At 37.0% G+C, this 13,953-nt stretch overlaps 1 protein-coding gene across 1 annotated transcript in view; it reads right to left on the bottom strand.

Annotated features, from left to right (window-relative positions):
* The window catches only part of LOC130421320 (uncharacterized), a 503,144-nt gene that overhangs the window by 317,133 nt on the left and 172,058 nt on the right, over positions 1-13,953 (bottom strand). The window lies entirely within an intron of this gene.

The following is a 13,953-nucleotide window of genomic DNA, read 5'->3' as shown; positions in this document are numbered from 1 at the left end:
TCCACTTTATTTATAGTCATATAAATCCTTTCCCACTTGTTTTCATTGTTTCCTAACTGTCAACAAGTACTATACCTATACACAGGTGAACATTATGGCCTGTAAATTAATCCAATATGGCAAAGCTAATTTCTCTTTTTAGATTTACTGACATTTCTGATGTGTCTATAGGCCTACACAGTGCTGCTGTCAGGATATGACTCAAGGAGAACCCAATTGCAGGCAGACACAGACGGTATAGGTGGTAACAATGATATTTATTAAACAAATAACAAGACTAAAAAAGGCAAAACAAAAACCCACGAGTGGGAAAACAGGACAGGAATAATAAATAATCTTTAACAACTAATGAGGACACTGACTTACAACTAAACTAAGAAAACAAACACTTGGAAATAAACACTAAACTGACACTTACTATTTACGGGGAACAGGAACAAGTACACAGGTACAGCAAACATCCAAGGTAAGAGGAACAATGCACGAGCACGAGACAAAGAACACGAGGGTGTTTTAAAGGGGAACAAACACAGGATCATAACGAGAAACAGGTGCTGGGGATTAGCACTAAGGAGAGGCTGACGAGGAACGAGATGCAGGGAACAATGACGAGACACGAGAAAGAATCATTCAATCTCACATAAAACCACAGGTTTATGCCATGACTCCACTCAAATAACACGAATAAACATGACATGATAGTGGAATCATGACAGCTGCATTTCATATAATTTTAACAGCTCCTGAAATCATTTCTATGGTTTACATTGTGAAATACATATTTTTGGATATTTGCAGATGACACATCCATTAAACTGACACCATGAGACCAATAAATACAATCAAGGGACTGTATTTATAATTATAATAATGCAAATAATATAGATTCTATCATTAATAAATTGTCAAATTATCCCAAAACATTTTTTGACGTTTTAATAAAAAAGTATCAACTAAAAACCCATATTGCGCACAGACGAACCAGCCATCAAGAACACCGTGCATTTTCCCGGTGGGCCGACGTATTTTTTGTACCAACTCATAAATATTTTTTGTTATTAATCGATAAATCGTACGTTTTTCTAGAAAACAATGGGTATGTAAAAAACACTGCATTGCTTCTTTTAACACAAAACCGGCCCGCCCCACGAAACACATAATCAGCAGCCCATTGCCTATTTTAAACTGACATCGGGCTGATCAAATCACGTCTGCTTTGAGAGCTTTAGGACCTTTGCGGCGAGCGTCAAAATAGCTGGACGATCATGTAGGTAAAACAAAAATATTCTGCAGACAAATTAAGGTATAAATAGAAACAGAGCCTCCAAGCAGACGTAATAAAATGTGTTAACACACTGAGGCTGATAATGATGGTCGTGGCCATAAAATCACCCACGAGCATGGGAAAAAATGAGGAAGAAGAAGGTAAAAATACTACAAATACCCTGATGCGGTAAGCAGAACTACTTTCCAAACATTGATACTTATTTTTTCATTTTCAAAAATAAAACGTAACGCTTTGAACGAATTAAAGTGGTTTAAACGTCTTCTAAAAATCTGATTTACAAAGATGTAATACCGTTTATTAAAGATGTTGACAGATTGATCTTTTAAACATACCTCAAGAAAAAATCTTGTGAGAGCCGCTAGTGAACATACTAACCGTTCGATGCCCAAACTAAAAAAAATATTTTATTCATGATGAAAAGCACTTACATTTGCAACATTATCAAACCCTGTTCATAGATATTGTAACGTTCTGTGACAATGAAAAATGCAATAAACTTTCATCGTGGGAACTGTTTTTTGCTGAGCTGAATAGATATGTGTAAAGGTAACTTCAAGATAACAGTAATATTACTGCAGCATTTAAACAAGTGAGCACTATAATACTAAAACAATAAAACTTAGATATTTAAAACATTGTGTATCACATGAAATTTAACATAAACCTATACACCAAACATTTATATCAACTAATAGTCCTGCTCATTCTAAACAACTTTGCGTAAAATCTTTGCTCTCAATCAAAGCAGTGACAACACAACTACTTCTGCAGACTAGTAATGTTTTTAGAGCGATATAAACATATTCACATTTATGCAATTTTCTGGTCTCTAGATCAATTATTATCAAATACATGTTGAACTTTTTAATTTATGTTATTATCTATAACACAATCCTTTGTTCTAAATTCATCGCATAGTATACTGTGTAATAATGATAATGTTCTTTCCACAAACCAGTTCTTTCAGACAGTTGATTCAATGAACCAATTCAAAGAAAACATTTAGCAATTATTTTACATTCTAACATCATGACGTCATTCGCTATTAAATATATAAATCATTAATCATACACAATATCGTCTTATCATCATCTTTTTTAAACTAAAGCACCCAAATTCACACAAAGTGATGTTTAAACTATGATTTAAGTATTAAAGTAAATATATATTTTTTTTGGAGTTTTACAGAAACTGTGTTATCCATGCATAATCCATACTATATATTCATAATTAAATAAACTTGCTCCACTTATTTAAGTCCTCAGTTCACAAGCATATAACGTCCATACTGTTCAGCAGTTTCAAGTTAATCACGCATGCTCAATATCATAATGTTATAGGTTCACAAATCAAACATGACCAAAATCCTGATTCACTGTATTGCTGATCCAAACATTTCTACAACCAATTCTTGACTCAAGAACAAAAACTGCTCTAACAGTGGCATGTACGTAAAATGTCCTGCAGATCTGTGTTCACGGTGCTAAGACGTAATTAAATAATACATTGTTTTCTAATTTTCTAATGTGTTTTATATCATCAGAATTCTTATATTTAATTAAATTTTCTGTCTTACAAGTTTTTTTATTCGCTTTAAAGTTATACACATTCTCAATATCACCTGCTCATCGTTTCTCAATCAGACACAACCAAAACAAAAGCTATTTCATGTCATCAATTCACATTCATCCAAATAAGGGGCCCATTCTTTGTAACTCAGTTAGCTGGATTTGATCATTGATGATTTCGCACGATCTTGGATCGTTCGGTCCTTCTGCGCTTATCCGGGACTTGTTGTCATAGCAACCGGTCCGTTACCTTAAACCTGCTCGGGAGCAGGCTAACTTCATGTTAGCAGGATTAGATCACACTTTATAAACGAAGGTAATATGGGAAGTTTGTCGCAGCCATGTCCTGTCCATTTTTAGGAGAGCAACCTATTGCTAACGGTGCAAGGAAAATTCGGAGAACTTTCAGGATTAATCACATATTGCGATATAAGATCCTTTAGCGCAGCGGGACAATATTAGAAAGATATGGTTTTTCACGTGAGGGTATAATTTATCTAGTTAATTTGTTGGATCCTTATGTGAAAAGTTTAACTCGTCGTAGCCAGGCTTTAACAACAGCACAAACTGTGTGTATTGCCTTGTGCTACTTTGCGAGTGATAACTTCCTTTACATGGTTGGAGATGCAGAGAACATTGTGAAAAGTGCCGTCTGTCGTGCCATTCGCAAAGTTTACTTAGCACTCAAGCGTTTTTTGGGTGTTTTTGTGGTTTTTCCAAGCCACTTAAGAGCCCAAATTGGAAAAGAGAGCTTTTTCTCTATTGCAGGTATAATTGATCATAGAGATTATGAAATTACCATGCCAGTAAATATGACACGATTGTATCCAGGCTTCCCTAATGTGATTGGTGCCATAGACTGCACACACATTGCCATCAAGGCACCCCCAGGCAGCAATGAAGGGGATTTTTTGGCACAAAATGGGGTTGTCAGTATAAATGTGCAGGTGAGATTCATAACATGTAGTTTGATAATTATTCAAGGGAATGTATTCAATTATAAAACAAATCTCTTAGATGGTGTGTGACTATGTACCATATTATAAATGTGGTAGCGAAATGGCCAGGCTCTATGCACGACTCAAGTATCTTCAGAGAGTTATGCACATTATTTGAATGTGGCAAGTCAAATAGACTTTACAAACTAACTGGATTACTAATTTTGGGCCTAACAGAAATGCATTTTTTCTATTATACAGGTGACTATGATGGAATCCTGCTAGGGGACAAAGGGTATTTTATGACACCATTACCTGACAATAACCAACTTTGAATTAGTTTATTTTGTTGTTTTATCGAGAGGAAACAGCTAGTCATGAGTGTGTAAGCATGCAACGCTTCTTTGAGCTAAAACTGATAATTTCTATCATTTTTCTGTGTGTGGGACTTTGATCCGTTGTGGGTTCGTTGGGGTTTGACCCCTTAGCCTGTTCGTTGATGCACTGCTCCATTGAATGGCGCAAATACTCGAAACCCGCTTAAAGGCTGCTTGCAGCTTTAATTATTATTTTCCATTGCTGTAACTTCATAATTAAAGCATAAGTGAATCATTTTGCTTGATTATGAATAACTGACATATTTCACTGTAATAATTGTCATGTTACTGGAAAAACAAACACTCTGTCTTTTTTTGGTCATTTGGGTTCGGTAGCGTAGTAGGTCGGACTACACTGCTGCAGTGGAGATAATGATGTAATCCGTGACAGAGTAAGTGTGTTCATTAATATCTGTGTCTGCTGCATCATGGGTAACCTGTCGATCTCTGGTTTGGAAGAAGTGTGAAGATGACCTCACTGTTCTGCTTTTGTGTGTGTGTGCAGAAAAAAAAAAATGAATTCATTGCTACCAAGGTGTGGAAATAACCAGGTCAGGTGAAGTCTGTTTGTTGGTTAATTTAGCAACTCTACTAAATAAAAACCTTGGATTGTTTTTGTTAGTTTCTATGAGGTTTTGGAGTTGCTCATCCTTTGCTGCTTTAGGTGCCTTTTATAACAGTTTCTACACAATTTTAAAGATCTCTAATTGGGTTTGTTTCCATTTGCCCTCCAGTTTACGTCTTTCTATTTTGAGGACGTAAGTAGTGGTACTGTACCATGGTCCTATGATTCCCTCATCAATCTTATTTACATTTTTTTTCAATTGCTAACATCCATTTGACCAATCTATAGTCACATTTTTAAAACTCTAAACACAATTAACACAACATCGGTCTGTTGTGGCCATACCATTAACAAAATTAATGTTGTTTTCACACAAAATCCAATCAATTAACATTTTTCTAGAATGCCTACATTTTCTTTACATATAAGCATACCCAATACCAAAATCATGGATCTTTATTGTGTTTTTTACAAATGCTTAAACGCAGCATGCCAGAAATGAAGACCTATTGTTCCAAGCCATAGATACAGTATAAAATCTCTACTTCTGCAACAATATCAGCTCCAAAGTATTGAAACAAATATTTAAAAAATATATTCATACAGCTTATAAGCATTTTTAGGGTATACTGATAATTAACTGATAATTAGAATAAGCAATAGCTGATTGCAATCTCAATCAGAGACATAGCCAGGTGTTGAAGACTTTCCATCACATGGACATACACAAAAAAAAGACAGTCTTTTGTTCTACTTTTGCACACTTTACTGTAAATCAAAGGCCATGTATGTTTGTCCTTGTTTCGTTTTGATCACTGACAGCAATTCCATATTGCTAATAAAGTCTTCACTGTGCAATTCTGTCGCTTACTGTTTTTTTCCCAGTTGTACATTCTATAAAGTATTGATGACTCCTTCACATTTAGATATTATGTTGTACACATCTAATGCACCATGAATTCTCTCTCTCTCTCTCTCACACTCACACACACACACAAACACACACACACACACACACACACGCACACAGCTGAATGAATGAAAACAAAAAAAATCTCACTGTATGTTCTATACAGAAAGAACTGAAACATGAAGTAATGCAGTTTTTGTAATGCCACCAACTGTTAGTATTTTGACAGTCATTGCGGTATGATTGACTATGTGTTCATGTTGGATAGAAAACGAGTGCTAAAGTTTTGACCGAAAGATTCGATTTTGAAACGGGTTTGCAGTGTTTTGATAGAGTAAGTGTATATTGAAAAAGTTTTTAAGGGTTTTGAAATGTAGAGTTTGTATTTATTTAACAAACTGTGGTTTTGGTCAGAAAATTAACTATTTGGCTAATTGTGTGATGTAGGTGTGTTGCTGTGTTAAGAGTTTAGAAAAAGTATTTTAAGAATTGGCAAACGCTTCTTAGCAATTGAAAAAAACTGTAATCCAGGCCATGTCCCTGGACCTTTTGAGCTGGCTGTCATTAAGCCTCTTATTAAAAAACCAAACTTAGACCCCAATGAACTTGGAAGCTATAGAACGATTTCAAATTTTCCCTACCTGTCTAAAATACTAGAAAAAGTAGTGTCAACTCAACTGTGCTTTTTCTTACAAAATAATGACATACACAAAAAAAATGTGTCAGGCTTTAGACCGCATCATAGCACTGAAACTGCGTTTATTGAAATGACAAATTATTTGCTTATAGCATCAGATAAAGGTAAAATCTCACTCCTAGTGCTGCTTGACATTAGTGCTGTTATTTTCCATAATGTATATGATAACATACTTTTAGATCGCTTACACATGCACTCTGCCAATTTTGATAGCTGGAGGGAATCATCTGGTCTTGATGAGATATATAGCTGAGTATAATGATTTCTAATAATGTAATAACGTATATGGAGAACAGCAAGGGTCCTAAAACCGATCCTCGAGGTAATTCATAATTTACTTAAGTTAGATTTGATGATTCCCCAGTTAAATGGACAGATTGATATCTGTCTGATATGTAACATCTGAACTATTGTAGTGCCTGTTCAGTTGATTTCATGTAAGGCTGTGGCTGAAGTCAGTTGTAGTTCTTGTGTTTCTCTGTCCTTCAGTGATTCTGCTCATTATCATCAGGTGTTCATCACTAATGCTCAATCATCAATTCATTAATCACACTATTATCTCATTCACTTTAACTCTGATTCAGAGTTACTTTAACACTCTTTACAGTGGGACCAATGTTCTCTGAGAAGAGTTAATTTTACTCTGAGGAACACTAGTCAGTCTGTACTGAAAATATCCACTTCAGATCAAACATAGATACAGAGATGAAGGAGGAAAGCAGGAGACGAAGTGATGATGGAATAAAATGAGTTTATTGAATAATCTTCATCTGAGTAGAAACAGATTCAAAAGCGTATTACTGTAAACCAACAATGTCAGTGGAAAATGACTGCTTTACAAATACAGAACTCAATATAACATTAAACAACATTGAAAGAAAACTCTGCTAAACAATCTGCCATGAATTACTATCCTCAAGACGTTCGTCAAGCATAGGACCTCTGTTTACCTTCAGAACACAAGTGAAGATAGTTTGGTTGAGGTCCATGAGCTTTCTGATTCTTTCATAGACTGCAACACAACCAAACTTCAAAGCGCTTCAAGTGTCAGAAGCTCCTGGACCTCAACAAAACTCTTCTTTTGTGTTCTGAAGATAAACGGAGGACCTGGAGTTTATGAACGACAGAGTATTCATTTCTGAGTATTGCTTTAAGAAAAGTAAACAAAATAATGAAATGAATATATAATTTATAACTCAATTAATCAATTAAATATGTAAAATTAGTATAGAATAATATTAACTATGAGAAAAATAAGAAATGAAATACAACGCTAATCTTTCGAGCCAGAATTCCACACACACACAGTTTTCTTTTAAGAAACAAAGATCCTAAAATCTTTCATTTAAAACAATTTAAATCCAAACACGTATGATATCATAAATAAGACTGTCAATCTTATCACTTGCATCATGAAAACACATGTATTTACATTTACATTTAGTCATTTAGCAGACGCTTTTATGCAAAGTCACTTACAGAAGAGGGAAACAATGGAAGCAATTGGAACAACATAAGGACAACAAAAAGAATAAGTGCAATAAAAGAAAACTGGTCTCATATAGCCCACCACATTATACTGCACAAAACTATGTTTTTTTTTTTCTTTGAGTAGAAAAGAGACAGAAGTCAGAACTGATGGGTCAGGTGTTGACAGAAGAGATGTGTTTTCAGATGATTCCTAAAGATGGAAACAGAATCTGATGATCTTGTAGCAGCGGCAGATCATTACACAAATGTGGAACAGATCTCGTGAAGGTACGTAAGAGAGATTTTGGTATGACACCACAAGACGTTTACATGCCTTCACATGCCTTTTTCTGAGCATCATCTTTTTGATCACGTTTTACTGAAAAAACATTTCCATTTGACTGCACTTTCCATGACAATCTTGTCTCCTCGTCTATCCCATGATCTCTTGCTTTCTCTTTGATCTAAAGAACAGAAATAAACAGAATTTGTTAGATAGAGTAGTTATTAACACTACAAAAATACACAACCCAAAATCAGATTAAGGTGTAAAATATAAATCAAAACAGAATGTGATGATTTGCAAATCTCAGTAACCCATATTATGTTTACAATAGAACAGACCAAATGTATCATTTAAAGTCTTTTTCAAACTCATCATGATATAAATGTTTAATACACATTGCTCTTAATTAATTAAAACTTTTATTCAATAATTTTTTCAACCTCTTTTTGGTGAAGACTGAGTTGTTCTTTTTCTAGCTTCGCTCTGTGTTTCACTATGGAAATTGCTTTAGGCGTGACCAACCACAGAAGCTCTTATGACATCAGTCTGTCTTTAACATCACAGTTTGATATTGAAAGTGTCATTATTGCTTTCTTCTTTTGGGAGACTACAGCAACTCTCTCAGCACACCCTGACTGTGCTAAACTGATCAACAGGTGAACAGTCATTGGAATTCGCCAGCGAACTTGATGTCTGTGTTTTATGTGTCAAGACAGACCTCATAGTTACAACAGCTTGAGTGCTCATCCAGGAAGTGAGGAGGACAGAGGTAGACTGAATATAACCACCAGGAAAACTGAGTAAAAAGAACAAGGGGTGGAGGGCACGCACGCACGCACGCACGCACACACTGAGCACATGGCGACCTGTCAAAAAAACAGCATGTGCTCAGACATGCTGTTGATCAGACCCAGACCCTGACACAAAGAATCCGTGTTTACGTTAGGCAGCCGATCATTATCTTGGGAAAAAAAGATTGCAAGAAATAGGTTTCATTCATTATGAACAATTGTGTATTATAGAAAAACATTTATTTCATGATGAACTTACTCAACAAACAGAAGCCAGAATAAAGTTTATTGTAAATTTCTACTGTTACTACAATTAATGTTTTAATAGGAAACAGAAGGTAAATGAAGCAATAAACAGAAATAACGTTTTAAAAATAATAGAATGTAACATTCCTCACTGCATGAACATAATAGGAAGATCGCGATCAAGACAAGCAATAAAGCGGAAAGCGCAAGAATGTCTGTTAAGCCTTCCCCAGCCAAAACCAAACACTAACTCCAATAAAAATCCCCTTAATGCCTTGTTCCACGAAAACAAATTATATTGAAAAGACAAAAACAACATATGCTGTATGAAATGTTGGCCATTGAAGATAAATCATGTGCATGCATATTACTAACAGACATAAACACAGATATAAACATGCATTCAGAGTACTTGTATATTTCAGACAGGTGTGTAAAATCAGCAACCAGGTGTTATTACGTTGTGAGTAGCAATTTAAGCATTACCTCATTGTCTTACAAATAAGAACTCTGTTTCTATCCGCTCTTGTATAGAGTAGTGATTGGATCATTGAAAGAAAAGCCATTAAACCCCCTCACTCCATTTTGTCCTGGTTTCTAGATACCATCATCAAAAGACCATAGCAAACCTGGCTCCATGGGGTCTGGTTTTAGGTTTTGAACTCTCACCGAGAGTTTTAAATAGTCTGTAACTGTTAGATATGCAAGTTTTTATTTAGGGTTCATTTGATGTATTCATATGTTGGAATGATTCACAGTTCAATGACTTGCATGTTTCATATTTTACTACTCCTCTTTGAATTCCCTATATGATGAGCTATTATATAAAAACATAGCATGCATCATACTATGTCCATAACTAAGTTAGTAACTAAAGGTATTAAATGCAAACGTACCATACTGTCAGAGCCATGCATATGAGGCTCCATGAGAAACAAAGGAACTTTCTCTGTCCCACTTATCACTTTCATGGCATTGGCCGGCAGACCATCTGGGGGCAGGGCAGGTATGCATTTAAAAGACCATGACCGATCCACTTCGGGGGCTCTTGAATTAGGAATTGGAAGGGAAAAGAAAGAGGACGAGGAGGACAATCTAACGGACACCCCAGCTTATGGCTTCCCTCTGGGGAGTCCAATTCGGCCATGGAAATTTGGACTCAGAACCGAAACTCAGCGTTTCAACAGGACTGCATTCTGAAACCATTCAAGATTTCCATCCCCACGCATATGGATATTGGTTCAACACCGAGATTGCAAGTATCTGTTTCTAAATATAGAGTAGCTGCGTTAAGAGCGTGCCTCTTTGTTAAAGATGATTTTATTGGTTTTCAGACATGCTTTACCTGCCGCGCGCCAATGCTCTCTCTGCGCTTCTTAGCATGTTTGTGTCTCATGTATTTGTTTGTCGTCATTATGTTTACCATGTAGAGTAGAGTTTAATAAACATCATAAAGGCATTTGTGATGGGTTCTCTGTGTTCACGCTCACAAACTTGGTCACTTAAACTGTGTTTCGATCTATGCTACCTCTGCTCTTAATTATTGTCATGAAACTCGAGGACGAACCCAAGTGCAGGCAAGCACGGGCACGATGGTAGGGGTAACAAAGGTATTTATTTTAACAGAGACAAAACAAAACCCACGAGGGGGAAAACAGGACTGGAATAAATATTAACAAAACAAGAACACTGACTCACTAGAATATAAAACAAACACTGGAAACAAACACTGGACTAACACTTACTAAGACAGGGAACAGGAACAAGGAACAAGGAACATCTCAACATTCGACAAGGTATGATATAAAGGCAGCTACAAGTATACAAGCACAAGTACAAGCACAAACAACGAACCAGCACAGGACAATAACACATGAGCGGTATAAATAGGGAGACGAACACAGGATAATTAAATAGGGACCAGGTGACTCAGATCAAAACTAAGGGGAAGCTAATGAGACGGAAAGGGCGGGAACACAGACGAGACTCGGGGAGAGTATGGAAGGCCACAAGGTCAAAAAACAACTCTCCCCACATGAAACAGAGGATTTTGTTTTGGTTCTGCCTCAAGACCAGGAATTAATCAACCAAGATTGACAGAACCGTGATAATTCTGTTTGGTAAAGTTACGTTGCTTATAGTCATGATATAACGTTAGTGTATAAACCATTGATGTATTTGCTGGACGAATACATATAGGATTTTTATCACTATACTGCTAATCAGAATTGTAAAACATGTTTGTGTAATAAGGATTATTATACATAATTGCCTTTGAGCTAAACTAATACCTTGTCTGAAATTGAAGTTTTTAATAACTCATATCATGTATGTGGTCTTGATAGATCTGGTGGACAATCTTATGTGTTGAGTAAACTCATCCTTAATTTTACATGCAGCTAAAATTGCTACAATAGTAACACATGTCTTTGGACCAATGTACAGACTCAGGTGGCTCTTTTGTCACGAACATGTAAACAACAGCCCTAACATGCTAAGCACATTACATAAGAAGGTCAATTTAAAATTGATGTGTAAAACTTACTTCTTCAGGAGATGAAGCTCGATCGCGAACAGCTTATACTGATCCACTCTTGGGAATCAATTGTTTGGGCTGAACCAATGCTATACAGACAGGCCACCGGGTCCCGAAGTTTAGATTTTTCAACCTTTCTGGCAACCAGGAGCTGTAGCTCCCTACCTAGGGGTCAAATCAACTATTCAAATACCCCGGCAGAGACCTTTTCAACGGTTCCTGGCTCATTTCCTAAGTATTTCCGAAACGGCACATGCACACAGTTACAACACTCAAAAGTATTTAACAAATGAAAGTCAAAAGACAAGAGCGTAATTTAGCGTACCGCGGGCACACATGCACTCTCAGGAACAATTATGTTATTGATCTTTTGCCGCTATATTTTCTAATATCTTTATCTAGCGGCAAACGCCCTACGTTTGAACCCTTTTTGCTCCGCGTGTGCTTCTCCCGCCAAAGGTGCGCCACATGAAGGGCAGCAGAGCCGTGCTTATTTTAACAACAGTAGTGCAATCGCTCAGAGCAGGTAAATGGACACACAACACTAAACAAAATGCAGAAATGTTAAAGTATTTATATTCGTCTGTTTACTCTTTGTTATAGGTCTCCAACCTTTCGACAATATTTGTGATATTTTATGAACCATGATGTTTTTTATATACATTTAGCATTAGCATTATTGGTCAATAAATAAATAACTTTGTGGTGGTATTTTACAAACTTATGCGTCTGTTTTTTTGTCAATGGAATACTGTAACAAGATTCAAAGTAGGGAAGGAAGGAGACGGGAACCGGCAAACATTTAAACATTTAATCAAACAATAACAAATAACAGAAACAGCCGGCGTCCCCTCAGGGACGACCGCCGGGGAAAAAACATACATACAAACATAAAAGATGTTGGGGCCCGGTCCTCTCTCATTGACGGTCCCGTCGCTCGTTCTCTTATATGCTCCCAATCTCCTACGTGATACGAGACCGGTGCGTGCACAACTGGCGCTCATTAACAATGACTCACCGGCTTCGAACCAAGGTCTCGCCCTGCCTACTCCACTACATACCCCCCTCCCCCCTCACAGGCCGGGGGTACCCCCGAGACTGTGCTTACTCCCCCACTCCCACGGGGTCTCTCAGTCTCGGAGTACCTTTCCCCTGGTGGCATGGAGCGACGAGACGAGACAACAGAAGAGACCGGAGTGACCGGAACGAGAGAGGGGAGAGAGGAAAAAAAATTATAGTCTGATTCCCCGACATGCTCGTTCCTCAACCAGCCGGGGTACTCTCCGTCGCAGTGCATTGCGGTGGCACTGGGCCCTCGGTGGACGGCTCGTTTTCTTAATTATGTTTGTGATATTTTCATGCCCGCTGGTTTATTACTCACCCTCTGGAAGATGCTCTCCATCACTGCAGGGTGATTCACATTCTCAGCAGATTTCACCTCCAATCTCACAGTGTACTTCTTTCCTGTGTTGATAAATTTGAGGAAAATCACATACAGCAAGTTAGGCAAGGCAAGGCAAGGCAAGGCAAGGCAAGGCAATTTTATTTATATAGCACATTTCATACACAGTGGCAATTCAAAGTGCTTTACATAGAAGAAATTAAAATAATAAAAAGAAATAAGAGTAATTAAAACAGTTTATAAAAGTAAAATACAGTACAGTACAGACAGTCGGACGAACATTGGCAACAGTGCTCATTCATTAAATGCATAGCTAAACAGATGCGTTTTGAGTCTGGATTTGAAAGTGACTATTGTAGGAGCACATCTGATCTCCTCTGGAAGCTGGTTCCAGCTGCGGCTGGCATAATAGCTAAAAGCAGATTCGCCATGCTTTGAGTGAACCCTTGGTATTTCTAGCTGATATGATCCTAGTGATCTGAGTGATCTGTTGGGTTTATATTCATTGAGCATATCTGCAATGTATTGAGGTCCTAGGCCATTGAATGATTTATATACCAGTAATAATACTTTAAAATCAATACTAAATATAACTGGGAGCCAGTGTAAAGACCTGAGGACTGGTGTGATATGTTCATATTTTCTAGTTCTGCTCAGAATCCTGGCGGCAGCGTTCTGTATGAGCTGCAACTGTCTAATGGTCTTTTTGGAAAGGCCAGTGAGGAGTCCGTTACAGTAATCCACCCTGCTGGTGATGAAAGCATGAACAAGTTTCTCTAAGTCTTGTCTGGAAACAAAGCATCTAATTCTTGCAATATTTTTCAGATGGTAGTATGCTGATTTGGTTATTGCTTTGACATGACTACTGAAACTAAGGTC

Source organism: Triplophysa dalaica, chromosome 5 (genome assembly GCF_015846415.1).
Source record: "Triplophysa dalaica isolate WHDGS20190420 chromosome 5, ASM1584641v1, whole genome shotgun sequence".
NCBI classification, from domain to species: domain Eukaryota; kingdom Metazoa; phylum Chordata; class Actinopteri; order Cypriniformes; family Nemacheilidae; genus Triplophysa; species Triplophysa dalaica.
This window is presented reverse-complemented; position numbering and strand designations above follow the sequence as displayed.